Below are 16,252 nucleotides of genomic sequence, written 5' to 3'. Positions count from 1 at the left end.
TTATCTTAATGGACTCCTTAATACCTAATCCTCCAAATTAGACTTATCAACCCAACTAGGTAGTAAAGGCTCAAGTGACAGCCTGGTCCTATGAAACTTACAACATAAAGGTACAGACCAAAAAAAATGCTTTAGAGTCAAGAAAATGAATGAGAGGATAGACACATGCTGGCATATGACAGTAATATATGTTTTTCCTTTGAGAAATAAACACCAAGTGCAATGAATTAGCTCTCCTATCTATTAAATAATGATTTTTTCTTTTTCTAGGAATCGACCAAGGTATATACATTTTATATACATTATCTCATATAATTTCATCATAATTCTAACATACATATATACAAAAATTCCCATTTTATAGATAAGTAAATTGATGGTCAGAAACATTAAATTTTTTCCCTAATTTCACAATTAGAAATGGTAAAATTTGATCTTTGTGAAGATCTATAAGACTTCGACGTTCACAAGCAGACCTGATTTACAGATAGTGTAAATTTCACTCACCCTCTTAAATCAAGTACAAGTTCAATAAAATGTTTTCTTTTTATATGAATATGATTTCTAAGATTATTCAATTTTCAGATGTCTGGTTCAGTTTATTTAAGTTTTTCACAGTGGTAGTTCTGGGTTCCTTGATGTCATTTGACTTATGTATTTTCACATCACTTTCTCTCTTATTTTTTTGATTGACATTTATATTTTAGTTTAGGTTGGATAGACCATAACCATAAATTAAAAAGTCTGAGTCCTTCAAACACACTACTAAATGTTATTTAATTGGTAATGATATGATATCCCCAGAATAGTAAAAGTCAAATTCAAATTCATTCAAGAGATAATCATTGTGCCTTTTGTTTTGGTATATTTTAGCTTCCTGATAGTTTTACTTCTTTATCGATTGTTCTCTGAAGTACATCCCGTATGTAATTTGATAGATCTACTCCTTTAAAATTCTTCCAATGCAATAGTCTACCTATGAACATTAAAATACATTAACATACATTAAAATCACTGTCATGATATTTTTACTTACCTCCAAAAATATCCAGCCATTCTATGATGAGTGGATATTCTAAAAAATTCTATATATGTAATTTTATATTTAGAACACCCACTCATCATAGAATGGCTGGAGATTTATATATACTCTCTATATATACCCATATCTACTCTCTATATAAATATATTCGTACACATATATGTCACATATTTCAAAAGTTATCTGAGCATTTGTTGCCGATCATCTATCTCATTGAAAATAGTTATAAGTTCCACTTTTTAGCAAAAGCCATGCTCTATACTTCTTTTCATGACTTTCAGGTAGAAAATACAAAGAAGAGCTAAGCCTGAGGGAGGGGAAAAAATCTACAGCAGGGATCTGGGTTCAATACTGCTGAGGTCTAATTGTTTTTTGAGAAGTGTTAATTCCTTTTTCAAATAATTCCTTTAGTCTTTAATGCCCAGAACGACAGTTACAGATTAAGAAAAAAATCTGAATGTGTAACTAAAATTTAAGAACAATCTTTTGTGGTTAAGTATAGACCACCATTACTACAATCTTTGGGACACTGCCAACTAGGTCACCATGACATCAGTGGACTAGCAGTTACCCTATAATGAGTGACAACCTTTTCTAAAGAATTTATATGGCAGCAAAGAAGGAAAGGCAAAAGCAGCTGAACTCTTTATCTAGTTCTTGCTCCTGGTGTTTAGAAGTCAGCAGCACCCCTGTAAACTAAGTAAGATGATGGGGGCTATTTTAGTCACCTTGGGCTACCATAACAAAACTCCATTCAATAGGCAGCTTAAACAACAGATATTTGTTATCTCGCAGTTCCAAAGACTAAAAATCTAAGATCAAGGCTCTGGCCAATTCAATTCCTTGTGAGAGCTCTCTTCCTGGCTTGCAAATGGCAAATTTCTCTGTGTCCTGTGGCAGAGAGAGAGAGAGCAAGCTCTCTAGACTCTCTTCTCATATAGATCCTAATTCTATTGGATCAGGGCCCCACTATTAAAACCTTATTTAAACTTAATTACTTCTATAAAATCCTTATTCCCAAATACAGTCACATTGGGTGTTGAGACTTCAACATATGAATTGGTATGCATACGGAGGGAGCACACACGAACATTCAGTACATAACAGGGGCTAAGTTAGTGGATTAGTGAACAGACTTGAAGATGGAAGTACAGGATTTCCAATGCATTCGGAGAAGTGTAGCAACAGCTTTAAATTGGAGAAATCAAAGTTATGACATGGCATTTGTATAGCAGGCTGATGGTATATAGGTCATGATACCAACATACCTATAAAAAAGAGAACAAAGACTTAAACACTATTATCTTATAAGTTAATGAAATTAGACTAATTTTGATACAAATAAGTCCATTTGACTGTTCGCATGTATATAGACAATGAATCCTTTGACAGTAATCACATGTAATTGATTTACATTTGAACTTTGTTTTAAATCAAAGATAAAAATATGTTCTAATAAGGGATGGCATAGTATATGGATAAAATACTGCAGCATTCATCTTTATAAAAACATAATAAAAGACCAAGTTTTCTAAGTAAGAAAATGATCTGGTTATTATTAAATACAGACAGCTTTCTCCAGTGCTTATATTTTAAATGTAGCATGAAGTAAAATAGACTCACATAATAAAGGACATTGTCTTTAGAAGACTTATGCTATTTTCTTATTAGCTAATGAATTTATATGCTGACCTTCGGCATTTTTCTTTTCTTCCACATATTTTTTTATTTCCAATCACCATGAACAATTTCATCAGCAACTTTATACTTTGAAGAGTATTTTTCTCTTCCTGAGATGTGAGAGAATGTAAGAGGATTGCTCCAGAAAAAGTATTAACTCCCTGAAATTTAAGAATGAATAAAATGTCAATGGAGAAAATGAAAGAAAATAAATCACATTTTAAATAAATTCTTCAGTTCTTATAAAGTGTATGAGATCTATACATGTGTATATCTCCATAAATGTTTAAAATATTAAATATGCACAAAATGTATTGCATAAGAGTTAAATCTAAAAATTTTTATTTAGGCTTCATATATCCTAATATATTCTACATGTTTATTTAAAAAAATCATAAAATTTATTTTGAAAAGTGAAATAAAAATGGTAGAAAACACAGTAAATAAAATATCATTTAAAATACTACTAGAACAGTCAACCTTGTAAACACAGTTATGCAAAAACCATTACCCATACTTACATAAACCAGGGAATTTCTAATTTGTGCAATATCCTATTGTCAATAAATATTTTGGAATTCATGAAATGGTATTCACAGAAGCAGAAATTTCTTTATTTAATATAATTACTAAAAATTTAAAATTATATTTTAAGACAATAATTTTACTAAATGGAACAATCATATTATAAGATTAGCCTTTTATATGCCTCAATTTAATTAAATCTTTAGATGTGTATCCTGTTATGGAACGGTATTTATATATTTTTCATTCACACCTTAAATAACACTTGGTAAGTCTAAAGAGCTGCTATGTATTCTGAGACATGTATACAAGCAAATTTAGAATGCAAGGTAAGACTTCTATTGCATTTGATATGGAATGCATTTTAAAATATTTTCCAGGTGGTTTTAGGTGGTTTTAAAATTTTTATAAGCAGATCATAATACAGAAGCTTTATTTTTTTCATTAGCTTTGGCAATTTTGAAGTAAAAAGTGGCAGAACACGGACACACACACATCTTTATATTTATCCATTAATATATTTAAGATGGATCATAATTCAAATAGGTCAAGTGGCTAATAGGAAATGAGCTTAAACCTTCAAAAGCTGATAATACATTTTAATAAAATATAAATATATTAAAAATTTTTGAATATATACATAATTGTGTTAGAGACAGCTTCTAAAATTACTCCCCTTGACCCATGCCCCAGAGTTCTCATACTCTTGACTGTGGGCTATAACTAGTGCCTTGCTTCTAATTAATGAAATACTACCAAAGTGATATGAGGTCACTTCTGATACTAGATTATTAAAGACTGTGACTTCTGTCTTGCTAGACCTCCCTCTTGCTCATTCTGATGAAGCCAGCTATGGTGTTTTATGCTGTCCTCTAGAGAGGCCTAATGGCAAGGAAGTGAGAGCAGCTTCTTTACTAAGAAACTAAGCAATAGCCAGCAAGGAACTAAGGTCCTCACTCAGGCCAACAACTGCGAGACATTGAATCCTATTAACAACCATAAAAGGGCTTGGAGGTGGAGCCTTGAGAGGACAATGGCAGACCAAAATCCTGATTGTGGTCTTGTGACAAACTCTGAACCCAAGGACCCATATAACCCACACCTAGATTCCTGTTCCTCACAACCTGTGAAATAATACATGTGATGTTGTAAGCTGCTAAACTGTGGGTAACTTGTGCAGCAATAGAAAACTAACCTATTAATATAAATAATATTTACCTTAGGGCAATAATAAAATGGTTACATGCTGTTATGGTTTAATGTTCCCTATTCTCTACTCATTTGTTTCTATGTCTACAAAATGAGAACACCGAGAAAGAGTATCTTTACTATTGACTCCAGATCTAAATTTTATCTTATTTACATTATTCTATTACAAAATTCACATCTAATTTTGATGTCAAATAGAAAGTAAGAAATGTAAAGATTGCATCATATTATACATGGAAAGTACCTAGCTCAATGCAGTCCACTGTGAAAATGCTTAGAAGGTGTGAGAAAACAGGTGCTCGCCACAGGATGAAATGTGGAGAGCTAAGCCTGGGCTTCCACTTTGGCTGCTTCTTGGTCAACTGAGATTTATCAGGTAAAGTAGGAAGGAACAGTTTGAGGCTAAAGTCTTAATAGGACCATGGGAAAATTTTAGTCCCTCAGTATATTTTATAAATGTTTATTTTATATTCAATTACTTTTTAGATTTTTTCTAAAGATCAATTTTTTAAACTTTATGTAGGAAAATGTTTAGAATGTCAGAATAAAAATAAAAGTGCGAAATACACATCACGGCCTTACATTTTCAAGCTTAATAAGCACATGATTTTAACCAGGATGCAAGTAAAACAGCTGAAAAAGGATGGGGAGCGGGTATGAAAAGGAAGCAGCTCATCTGTTTGATTCCTATATTTTAAGATTAAAAAAATTTTGTAGTACTGGTTTGCATGCTGTTTATAATATCTCAGCTATATACTGATCAGAATCCTTCTGTAGAACAGTTATGTGAAAAATCAACTTTGCAATATTATTGTAGTAGGTAAAAGATGATTATGAATTCTTCGCTACTCTTTCTATTGAAAGGTAGAGGGAAAATTTACCCCTCTTCAGATCAAGACTAGATTTATTAACTTGATTGGCAGTAGAATGTGGCAGAAGCGATCTGTATCACTTCCAAAGTCATGCTGCCTTTCAGCTTTCACTTGAACCTCTTAAAATGCATGTTTTAGGTGAAACCAAGCACCATCTAAGAAGTCTAGCTACCCTGAGACCACTGTACTGGAGTGGCTATAGTAGGTCCATAGTTAAGCTAATTCCAGTTAATTTCACCAGTGACCAAGCATGTGAATTAAGCCATATTAGACCCTTCCACCATGAGAACCAAAGGAATTACCCAGATGAACTGTCCCCTAATTCTTGAACTATAACAGAATGGTTGTTTTTGTTTTGTTTTGTTTTGTTTTGTTTTGTTTTGTTTTTAACATATTTATTTAAATTAGTTTCAAGTATACAGTACATTGGTTAGATATCTATATAGTTCATAAAATGATCCCCCTAATTGCTCCCTCCCTCTTCGGTGCTCCACCTAGCTATCGTATTAATGCTAACTGCATTCCCTCTGCCATGCTCCCCAATTGTTTTAAGCCAATTAATTTTGAGATAGTTTGATATCCAGTAACTGATAACTGGAAAAAACATTATACTCACCTAGTTTTAACCTAAGTGTTTAATGTCTAACCAAATGCATAGTCTCAAAGTGTAAAAAACATTTTGCAAAGTTACCCTAAAGTGATAATTTAGGCCATAATTATATGAGAAAAGAGAGTTATTGGATTTCCCAGAGGAAAATTGTTAAGAAAAATAATAAATAAAACAGATCTGGAGGTTTTGATATCAGAAACATATTGTGTGACTTCATAAGAATTCTATACTTCTGCTTGAGTCCCTGTGGAACAAAATACAAAAATAAGTAGATATACATGTGTATGTGTGCGTGTTATACTGACATATATGTTTACATATGTATATATTTACTTATATTTATTTTTATATAGAACTTTCAGGTTTAAAAAAGACCTCTGTTTATTATTCTATGCAAACAACTAGATTGAATAAAATTTACCAATTTATTACAGCAAGGCTTCCGATATCTGAAATGGATAAACTAAGAAAAGAATGTCCCAGAAAGAACTCTGTCTAGAAAAGACTCATAGCTCTTTACATATGGTATACTTTTGCACAGAAATAATTATTTACTTCCCCCACCCAAGAAGGGAAAAAACATCTTTATTCAGGTTAATATTGAAAATAAAGTGATAGATAGATTGGCTAACAAACTCTTACTAAATTCCCTTCTTCAAAACCCCAAGTTTACAAAGGTTCAATTTCATAAACTGAGCAGGACCGAAAGATAGATATCCTCAAATGATCCTCTATTGATGATTTTCCATAGTGATGAATAAATTGTTTGTTTATTTGCTTTATAAAAAAAAGGAAAGGAAAACCACGACATACAGAAGATTTAATGGAAAGCACTTTATTTGGCAGTTGCCTCAACTATAGTTCTTTGTAGAGGAAACTATTTACTTTTCATTTGTCAATTTTTCTTATTTCTCTCCATATTCTCAATATTAACCTTATACTGCTACTTCGTGACTTATAGTCATTAGGTACCATTAAATTTAGATTTTTCTGTTGATTTTTTTTTTTTTATAACATTTGACTATGGGAGATAATGATTTCATTTCCTTATACCACTCCAGCCACTTTCCTCTTTCGTTAATTCTTCTTAATTCTTTAATTCTGCTATTCAAATTCAAACTACACACTTAATTTTGTGCCCTTTATACAAATCATATTACATTTTAATACAAAATATTACAAAATCCTAATTAATTCATTTTTGATAATTTAACATATAATTAATTGATTTTTATGAGAATGTGTCAGTTTAAACATTAAAGAGTCTTCACATATACTTAAAATAGTTCCAAACATGTTATTACATAAAAGTCCTAATGTATCCTGATCAAATATGTCCATTTAATCCAAACTGTTCCCTTTTAGCCCTGGCTGTAACTTCTTCAGTGAGTAGCTTGACATTTACTTTTTTAAAAACTCATGTAGGAAAAAACAATAAAAGGTTTTACACTGAAAAAAATTCCTCGATGTAGCTTGTTAAGAATATCTTATCTCCTCGGATTCCAGAGGCTGACACATCCTGATGTGATGCGTCTTCTGCAGCTCTGTAAATTAGGGCTATGCCTCAATGCAGGGAATCCATAATGACACAATGTTTCCTAAATGCTGCCAGAAAGGTAATTGTTAAGGGGAAAGAAAGCATGTTTTTGTTAGAAAAAAAATATATATTTGAAACGTGCTTAAATATTTATCTTTTGATTTTTATGGTAACTAGTAGGGAATAAAAGGCTTTAAAATATCCTTGGAGAACCAGTTAGTAGATATTGCAGGCTTGGCACAGTGAAAGGTTTTCATGTCCCAATTTTCTTGTTTGCTCCCCCAGAGAAGCTTCAGGGAACTCTATCTGTAAAGAAGTTTTCTGCTTTGCCTTTTAGTTTAAGAGCAGACAATTACCTTTAGTAACTAAAGATGATGCTATATCCATATGTTATTCAATGGCTTTCCCTTTGTTGCAAAAGATAGAAGAAAATATGTTGGTTTATTCCTCAGTAAATGAAGATGAAACTCTATTGTTAAATTGTCCCTGAAGGGTTTAATGTCCGGCTGAAGATACTGCCTTCTTGGAGAAGTTGTATGTGCTTGATTATAAAACTATTAATTGTTTCTTCTCTGTTTATCTTTCAGAGCATGATCTTTTCTTAATTACATTTGTTACATTAGTTTTATACATGCTTTATAAACAAAACAATTTATAATCTTAAATTTAGTGATTAGAACTTTCGTTTCTGATAATAACACAGATTAGATATCCTAAAAAACATTCTTAATAAAAACACCAAAATTAACTAAATACATGGACTAAACACACTTTATGTAATTTAAAGTATATCATTAAAGTAGTTTTAATTGGGGAGGAATCACAAATATTTCAAAGGATGAAAAATAAAAACAGAGAGAACAACCTACCTATTCCTCAATACTTGGTACTAAACTGTAAAACACAAAAAATAACAAGGAGATCATTAACACAGTCAGAGAGGAAGGGATGATTAGTAGGACTACCAACAACCTTTGGAACAGACATTTTGAGAGAAGAGTAAAATAATACCTATAAAACTATGAAAAAATGAAGCAGCAGATAAAAAAAATGTGTAATGCTTTGAGATTCTTGTGAAGTTTTTGTTTTTGTTTTTTTAACACTTCCTTTAATATACAAGAAACATATAAGACACAAAGAAAGCCCAAGAAAGCTCTCAGTTCCGGAGCCGGTAGTTCAAGATGTCAAAGAACATGAGTCTTTCCAGTCTCCCAGAGAAAGAAGGTGTGAGAAGACATGAAATATCACTAAACCTCTGGTGAACCTAAGGCTGGGTGGGACCACACGTGACCTAGTTCTCTACCAAAGCTAAGTGCTGATTTTCTTTGTCACCGTACTGGTCTTGCTCTCACGCTCGTCCTCCAGTTCTGAGAAGTCATCCAGTTCCCAGAATGGCCCCTTCCTTTAGTTCCCTAACATTTTCACTCTGGGGAGAAGGTCACTTACCCTGTCTTGGTGCCAGAGTCATCCTGGGGGAGTTGTCATCCTGTAGGATGGTGAGGGGAGATCTCTCTAGCACTCCGTGGTTTTGTTTTTGTCTACTGTGCTTAGAACCTAAAGATCTGAGTGTCTCGGGGTCTTTCAATGGCTTGTCTGACCACTGGCTGGCTATAGGGGTTTCTGAGGGTTATCTTGTTTCCTCCTCAGAAATCACCTGCTTGGATGGGAGCTCCGTCTGACTCCCAGATGCCATGTGGTCCTCAGAGGAAACTGGTTGTCCGCAGGCAAGTCCAATTCAGAAGATGAAGGTGCTTCTAGAGGCATTAGAGGCTCTGGGTGGAAGGTTTGATTTGGGGGCTTCAGTCTCAAATACTTCACTGATCTGTTTCTCTAGTGGGCTTGGGGGCTCTCCACTTCTGGTCTTCGTAGGTGTCCATGCAATGCTAAGGATAGGAGATGGAGAATTTGAGTCCTGGTCCTAATTAGGACTCTCTAGCTGGTCCACTACTAGTAGGTTTGGCTGTGGAAAATTCTCCACGTAGATGGGAGTGCACAGGATGCTGACACTAGGTGAACGCGGGTCTGCCCCTTGAGACAGATGCTTGTGCGGTGGTGCCGCACTGGAGTGACTAGGATGTTCCCGGCTGAGCCCATCTCAACCAGGAGAGTAGAATGGGGCAGGGTCCAGCCTGGAGCAAGGAAGGGATGCCAGGCTCCAAATCCACCTTTGGGTGCACTGCTAATCTTGTGGAGTTTTGTTAAAGGGTATATTACAGGTATTGTTTTACTCTATATTTTTATAAAGTATGTATGTAAAATATTAACTATGGTATGAAAAAAATTATAGATTAAATGTATATTAGAAATATAAAAGGTTTAAAATTAAATATTTAAGGAATCAACAAAAAATAAAAAAGAAGGAAAATAAAGAAAAACGAAAATGAGTAGAAGTGAATTAAATAGAAAAAATTTTAAATAGAACTAACATACTGATAGTAGATTCTACATAAAAGTTAAAATTACAGATATACCTCTGTCTAAATTGATACAAAAAGAAAAAAAAATATCGTTATTAAACATTGTTGGGTCCAGAGAGAGAACACAATCCTAGGGATATAGAAGAGATGTAAAATAATATAAAAATATAATAAATATCTTTATTCCAATGAATGTAAAATTTAAATGATTTAGAAAATTTCCAAGAAAGGATAATTTAATGCTAACACAATGAAAAAATTAATATAATGACTATATTCCATCAAAACTGTAAAATCTACCCCCAACAGATACACAATGCAAAAGAAAAAATAATTTTAAAGTTTTAATTGTGAAAACATTTAAGAAACAGATACTTACTTTAAAAAAATTCTTATGGGAAATAGAAAAAAAAATTGTTACTCAATCTATTTTGCAGCTAGTATACCCTGGAACAGTTTTATCAAAGTAGCCAGTGAGCTATTTGTTATTGATCAGCAATGAGATAAGGAGTTTGTGCTAGAATATAAATTAATGTGTTGCTGCCTTCACTAAAAAATTCTGCATTAAAAAATATCAGCTCAATTAAAATTGGCCTGCTCAGTGGTGTAGTAAAATTATAATCTGGATCAAGGTCCTATTTCATTATTATCCAATAATAAATAGTTCAAAACGACCACCATAAAAATGACACCAGTTTATATGTCAGACTTTGAGTAGCATTGTTCTTGAATCAAAAACAGAACAATAATAGGCAGGAAAAATTTGAACCACATATTTAAATTTAGAGGTAAGCGTTCAAACCAAAATATTCTCAAACTGATTTATTAAGAAATTGACAAAAAAAATCAAGTTTATCCCCAAAATTTCATAGAACTCAGCATCAATGCATAATAAATGAAAGGAACAAATAAGAAAATCAGGGGCATTCTGTAAATGGATGTAGAATAACAAAAAAAATAAACAAAACAAAACGAAAAACATAACTACAAGATAGACGGTGTTTACCACTTCATGCTAAAAATAATAATCCACCCTTTACAATCTGAATGTACACGAAAATGCAATCATCATGGTCTACATCAAATGTGTATACTGGAAGTAATAATAAACTTAAAAAATATGAAATAAACACAAAAGTTTGGAAATAAAGAATGACTATAGTATAATTACATAGAACATAAAATAGACTCTAGAGAAAAATTATGGGAATTAATAAGATTAAGTTCATACAATAAGATTTCTGGATGTCATTTCTATGAATAATTTCTGTTAGAAATGTAATTTTTAAAAGATAATTTTAATTATAGCCCAAATAAAAGAGACATATAACTGTATCTAACAAATATAAACAAAAACTGCATAGAATATGAATAAAATTTTACTGAAGACTTTAATGAAGAATTAATTAAAAAGAAATGTAAACGAAATGTTTATGAATGGACAGGATCAAAATGTTAAGGATACCACTTCTCCCCAAATTAATTTTTTAATGAAGTGTAATGCCAATTAGCACTGCGTTTTAAGGAATATGTGTTTTAAGTTAAGTGGTTAAAAATAGGTATATGAAAAAAAGAGACCACAAATAACAAATATGGGTCTCATAGATTAAAAATAACAAATAAGAGTTTAACTATTATAAATATATAGTAATTTAGAAATCAGATAGTTTTGTATTGGCCCAGTCACAAAGAGTTAAATAGAATAAGATGGATAGGATAGGATAGGATAGGATAGGATAGGATAGGATAGGATAGGATAGGATAGGCTAGGCTAGGCTAGGCTAGGCTAGGCTAGGCTAGGCTAGGCTAGGCTAGGCTAGGCTAGGTAGACTAAACAGGTTAGAATTTGATAGCAAAGCATTTAGTAAAGTATGCAACAGTGTATGGGAACTTATTATTTTTAAATAATTGACATTACTGATGACAAATTTCAGTAAAAGTACTGAAAAAATCATTTATATAGAAAAAAATTAAGTCTTGACACAAAGTGTTTAATCCGAAAATCAAAACTTTTGTTTTTATATAAATATAGAATGTATTTATGACCTGAGGATCAGGGTGCATTTCTTTTTAAAGAAAGATAAAATGCGAACCATAAAATATACTTTATGGAAATATTTGCATATAATTGTGTGTGCACGTGTGTGTGTGTGTGTGTGTGCGCGTGCACACACACACACACATACACACGCACACACAAATAAAAAGGCAATCCAGAGACTGGGAGAAATACTGGCATAAAATAGACAAAAAACTAATATGTTGAATATAAAATAAACTATAGTAAATCTGGTTAATAAAAGGAAGGAAGGAAGGAAGGAAGGAAGGAAGGAAGGAAGGAAGGAAGGAAGGAAGGAAGGAAGGAAGGAAGGAGGATAGAATAAAAGGGAGAAAGAAAATAAAAATTAAAAAAGTGGACAAAATATAGCAACACACAATTCAAAGGTGAAGAAATGTGATTCATGTTTAAAAATATTTAACCTCAGTACTAATTAGAAGAAGGCAATAAGAAACAATTCCACAGACTGGCAATATTTATTCTGAAAATATAATATTTTGATAAAGATGCAGAACAAATACATTTTTTATAACCTGCCGGTGGGAATTTAAATAGGTACAACCAATTTGAAGAGTAATTTGATAATATATATAAAAAATTGAAGATGTACATATCTAAGACCCAGCAGTTTTTTTCTCTAGGGAGGCAATCACACAGAAGTACACAAGGAGATATATGCATAGAAATGTTCATAATAAAGAAAATTTACAATAATCTAAATTTTCATAAAGTGAAAAACAGATACATGTATTATACTTATTTAATAGCTGTGAGATGGTTGTAAATGACATATTTCCAAGGTGAATTATTCTAAAAAATATATTGAACAAAAATAAGCAATTTCAGAACAACGTAGATAATATATCATTCAAAAAGACATCAATAAAATGAAAATATATGCCAAAATATAAGAATACCAAATTAAGCCCAGTTATTACTTATTAGGAGAGATTTCAATGAAATTGAAATGTTTTAGTTCTTAAGTAGGTGATAGAAAGACAAGTGTACTAGGGATTATTCTTTCAGATTTTTTAAGCTTAAAATTTTCACAGAAATAAACATATGATATGGTTATCAAACTCTACCAAACTACGTATACATACATACATAAGACCATTCAGAGAAAATAGGAAAAGATGACTATTTTCTAATCAGGAAAATGTTAATATTAAATGGGCTGTGAGGATGAAAAGCATCTTTCGAGAGCTTTATCTGCCTAGCAACAGGAGCTTAATTAGTATGCAATCCAGAATTATAGTAGGAGAAGTTGACCTTCACCAAAGTCTGTTTATGACTAAGCTGTTGAATTCTTCAGGTAGACAAATGAAATAAGGTTGAGATTAGGAAAAGGAATAAGAACTATCAAGTTCAACCTTAGCTTCATTTTCTTCAGCATTTAAAAAAAATCTGTGTTAGTCAAAAACAAAGCTTTATGTGATATGTTATACATTTTTTTAGTCACCCAATTCTTTTTCACAAAAAATTCTAAAGGGAAAATTATAGTATCTATATCTGTATCTATATGTACATGTGTGTATACATATGTCTATATATTAACTTTCTAGAAATATATGAAGGTACAAAATAAACCCAATAATAACAGTAATTAAAATTTAGAGAAATACTCAGAAAAATTATGCTAGGGATAGAAAAATATAATGGAATAGAATTGAAAGAATGAAAGTGGGGTACTCACCACTTCTCAAGGAATTTTTCCCATTTTGCTTATATAATATGAGGTAAGGATATTTTCTGGTAGGTATCAAGCCTCTCATACGAAACCCAGATGCATTTTCAACAGTCCTATGACTAAGTGTAGTTCAAAATTGAGGTAAAGCCCAATAATCTACTTCAGTCAATAATTCTTCATGAATAATGTTATAGTAATTGGCAGTACCAGTTCTTACAGTTAACACATACAATATTATCACAATTTTGACAATAAGTCAATGATGAAGATTGTATCATTTCTGTTCTACTGATTAAAAGGCTGAGGTTCAGAAATGGTAGATAATGCTTATATAAAAAAAAAATATGTCAAATGAAGTTTTTTTTTTTTTCTCCCCAAACAATGAAGTGTGACAGCCAGAGTTCAAAGGCAGTTGTATTTACTTTCATACACCATATGCTGTGTTGCCATGTTAAATGAGGTTATTACAATCGCCATAAGATCTCCTAGGATGGAAGCTATATTACCAGATACTGTGGGAAAAGACTCAAAGCCCAGTCTGTAATCATTCAGTGGGGACTATAAATTTTTCCTGTTGTTTGAAACATTACTATGAGTTAAATAGGATACTTCTAAAAGATACATTACGCATAATGGGATGGGGCTTCAAATTAAGATTTTTAACTTATGTTAACTTAATAGTAATTAAGTTTTTAAATTTATTTGCCATCATTTGAAGAAAGGACTCTGTAAAAGAAAAGAAAAGACTAGAGGGATATCACTACTGCAAAGGTCACTATTGGATAAAATTCTGCAAAGTCTGAAATATAATTCACTCACTGTCCCTTTGATTTATTTAATGGAACCTTTATATAGTTTATTAGAGATAGAATATATTTGCATGAGGAATACAAGTTAATTCAATAGAAAGGTTGCATATTATAAATTTATAAACTTTTAATGCTTTTATCTTCAGGGCAAGAGCCATATCCTCCTGCTACCCTGTATCTCTCATAGCACCCTAAAACAGTTTATATAGACTTGCATTTCTAATCTACCTAAGTATTTTGTAGTAATTTAGATATTGCAGTGGGCCTGATTCCTATTACTAATTTAGGGATTTAGGGAAGGAAGCAGGAAGGTAATATATGTCAGCAAATAAAGGTAAAAGTATGTTATTTTTAACATTACAGCTGTGACCCACAAAGAAATAACGACAAAAAGTTTTAGAAGTCATCTCTCTGAAGTAAGTTCAAATTTAGAAAAAAGGTGACAATTATTTCTGCACTGTTTAAATATTTTCCTTGTACATATATTAGTATTATTTATATATAATTAAAAACATTTATAATTTGGTAAAGAGTTTCGAAGACTCAGCCAAATTTTTGTTTAATGTCAGAAAGCATAGCTCATAATCAATAAACTGAAATGGATAATCAGCATTTTTGGTACACATTCTCCAGCAACCAGATTGATAATAGCAAGCAATTCTACTCAAAGATTTAATTATCAGAGGGTACATTTTGTGGCTAACTCATCCTGGTGGGCTCATTGGGTTACAGTTTTGCACAAAAGTGTTCTTCAGGAACCATATTAAGGTTTCTTTATGACAGAGGCAGGCAATTAGCTATTCTCAACTAAAATATCCCCCAGGCTAAGATAATGTCTTATATGTTTGTGTTACAGAGTTTTAGGTCTTCATCAAAATACTTTTTTGAAAAATAAATATGAATCACAAAGTGATTTTTGAGAAATTATAGACTATACCTGCAGGTGTTATTGTATTTAACTTCCATATGAAATGGGATGGCCTATCTGGACGTGAAAGTAGTTTATTTTTCTTTTTAAAAATTATATAGCAAAATGTTAACTTTGACAACTACATGCTTTTTATGTAAAATATTTTTCCTTTAAAAAAAATTACACAGAATTTTTCCAGTTTATATATCAACCAGTTAATTGTAGTCTATTTCTCATTAAAAAACCTTTACTGAGTCAAAAAATTTTGAAGTGGTGCGGAGAGGAATAGTATAAGTTGTGACAAAGTAAACATTTATTTCTCAGTTTTCTCTAAATTCAAGCTTTGTATCATACCAAATTAAGGCAAAATGCACTGGTAATATTTTTATATGTTTACAATAGAAAAGTCTTCATAGAATCATAGAATTATGATTCACAACATGGCCTTGATAAGTGAAGCATGTGAAGACAAACATTATGCATACAGTTAACTTTAAAGATTTGAAATTTTAGACCATGTTTCGGATAATGTGAGTTAATATATATTATTTTACTAATAAAAAAATTGTATTTCCAAATCTTTTCTCCTCTTCATTTGTTAAAAAAGAAAAAAAAATGAAAAAAGTTAATTACTTTGTGTTATGATTTTGGGTAAGTCCTGATGATCGAAAGCACCAAAACAGATTACACTTAATAAGGTCAACAACCCTGCCTAGTTTCTAAACTCTTCATATTCTACCCTACCCTACCTAATCAGCTTAGTTCTCAAAATACACAGTGAGTGAAGTCCTATTTTTTCCATGCAATCTTTTCTAATTTTCTAGGCCCATTGCTTGTTTTGTTTCCTGAAACTCTATTGGATTTAAAGTCAACAACATGTTGTATAAAATTA

The 16,252-nt window shown here is 31.7% G+C and overlaps 1 pseudogene; it reads right to left on the bottom strand.

The window, feature by feature from the left end:
* Nucleotides 1-8,766: 8,766 nt before the first annotated feature.
* Nucleotides 8,767-9,569, bottom strand: LOC107502269 (annotated as a pseudogene).
* Between the last annotated feature and the right edge of the window lie 6,683 nt (nucleotides 9,570-16,252).

The sequence above is a fragment of the Rousettus aegyptiacus genome, unplaced genomic scaffold (assembly GCF_014176215.1).
Source record: "Rousettus aegyptiacus isolate mRouAeg1 unplaced genomic scaffold, mRouAeg1.p scaffold_m13_p_12, whole genome shotgun sequence".
In the NCBI taxonomy this organism is placed as follows: domain Eukaryota; kingdom Metazoa; phylum Chordata; class Mammalia; order Chiroptera; family Pteropodidae; genus Rousettus; species Rousettus aegyptiacus.
Note: the sequence above shows the minus strand (reverse complement) of the source record. Positions and strands in the feature narration are given on the sequence as shown.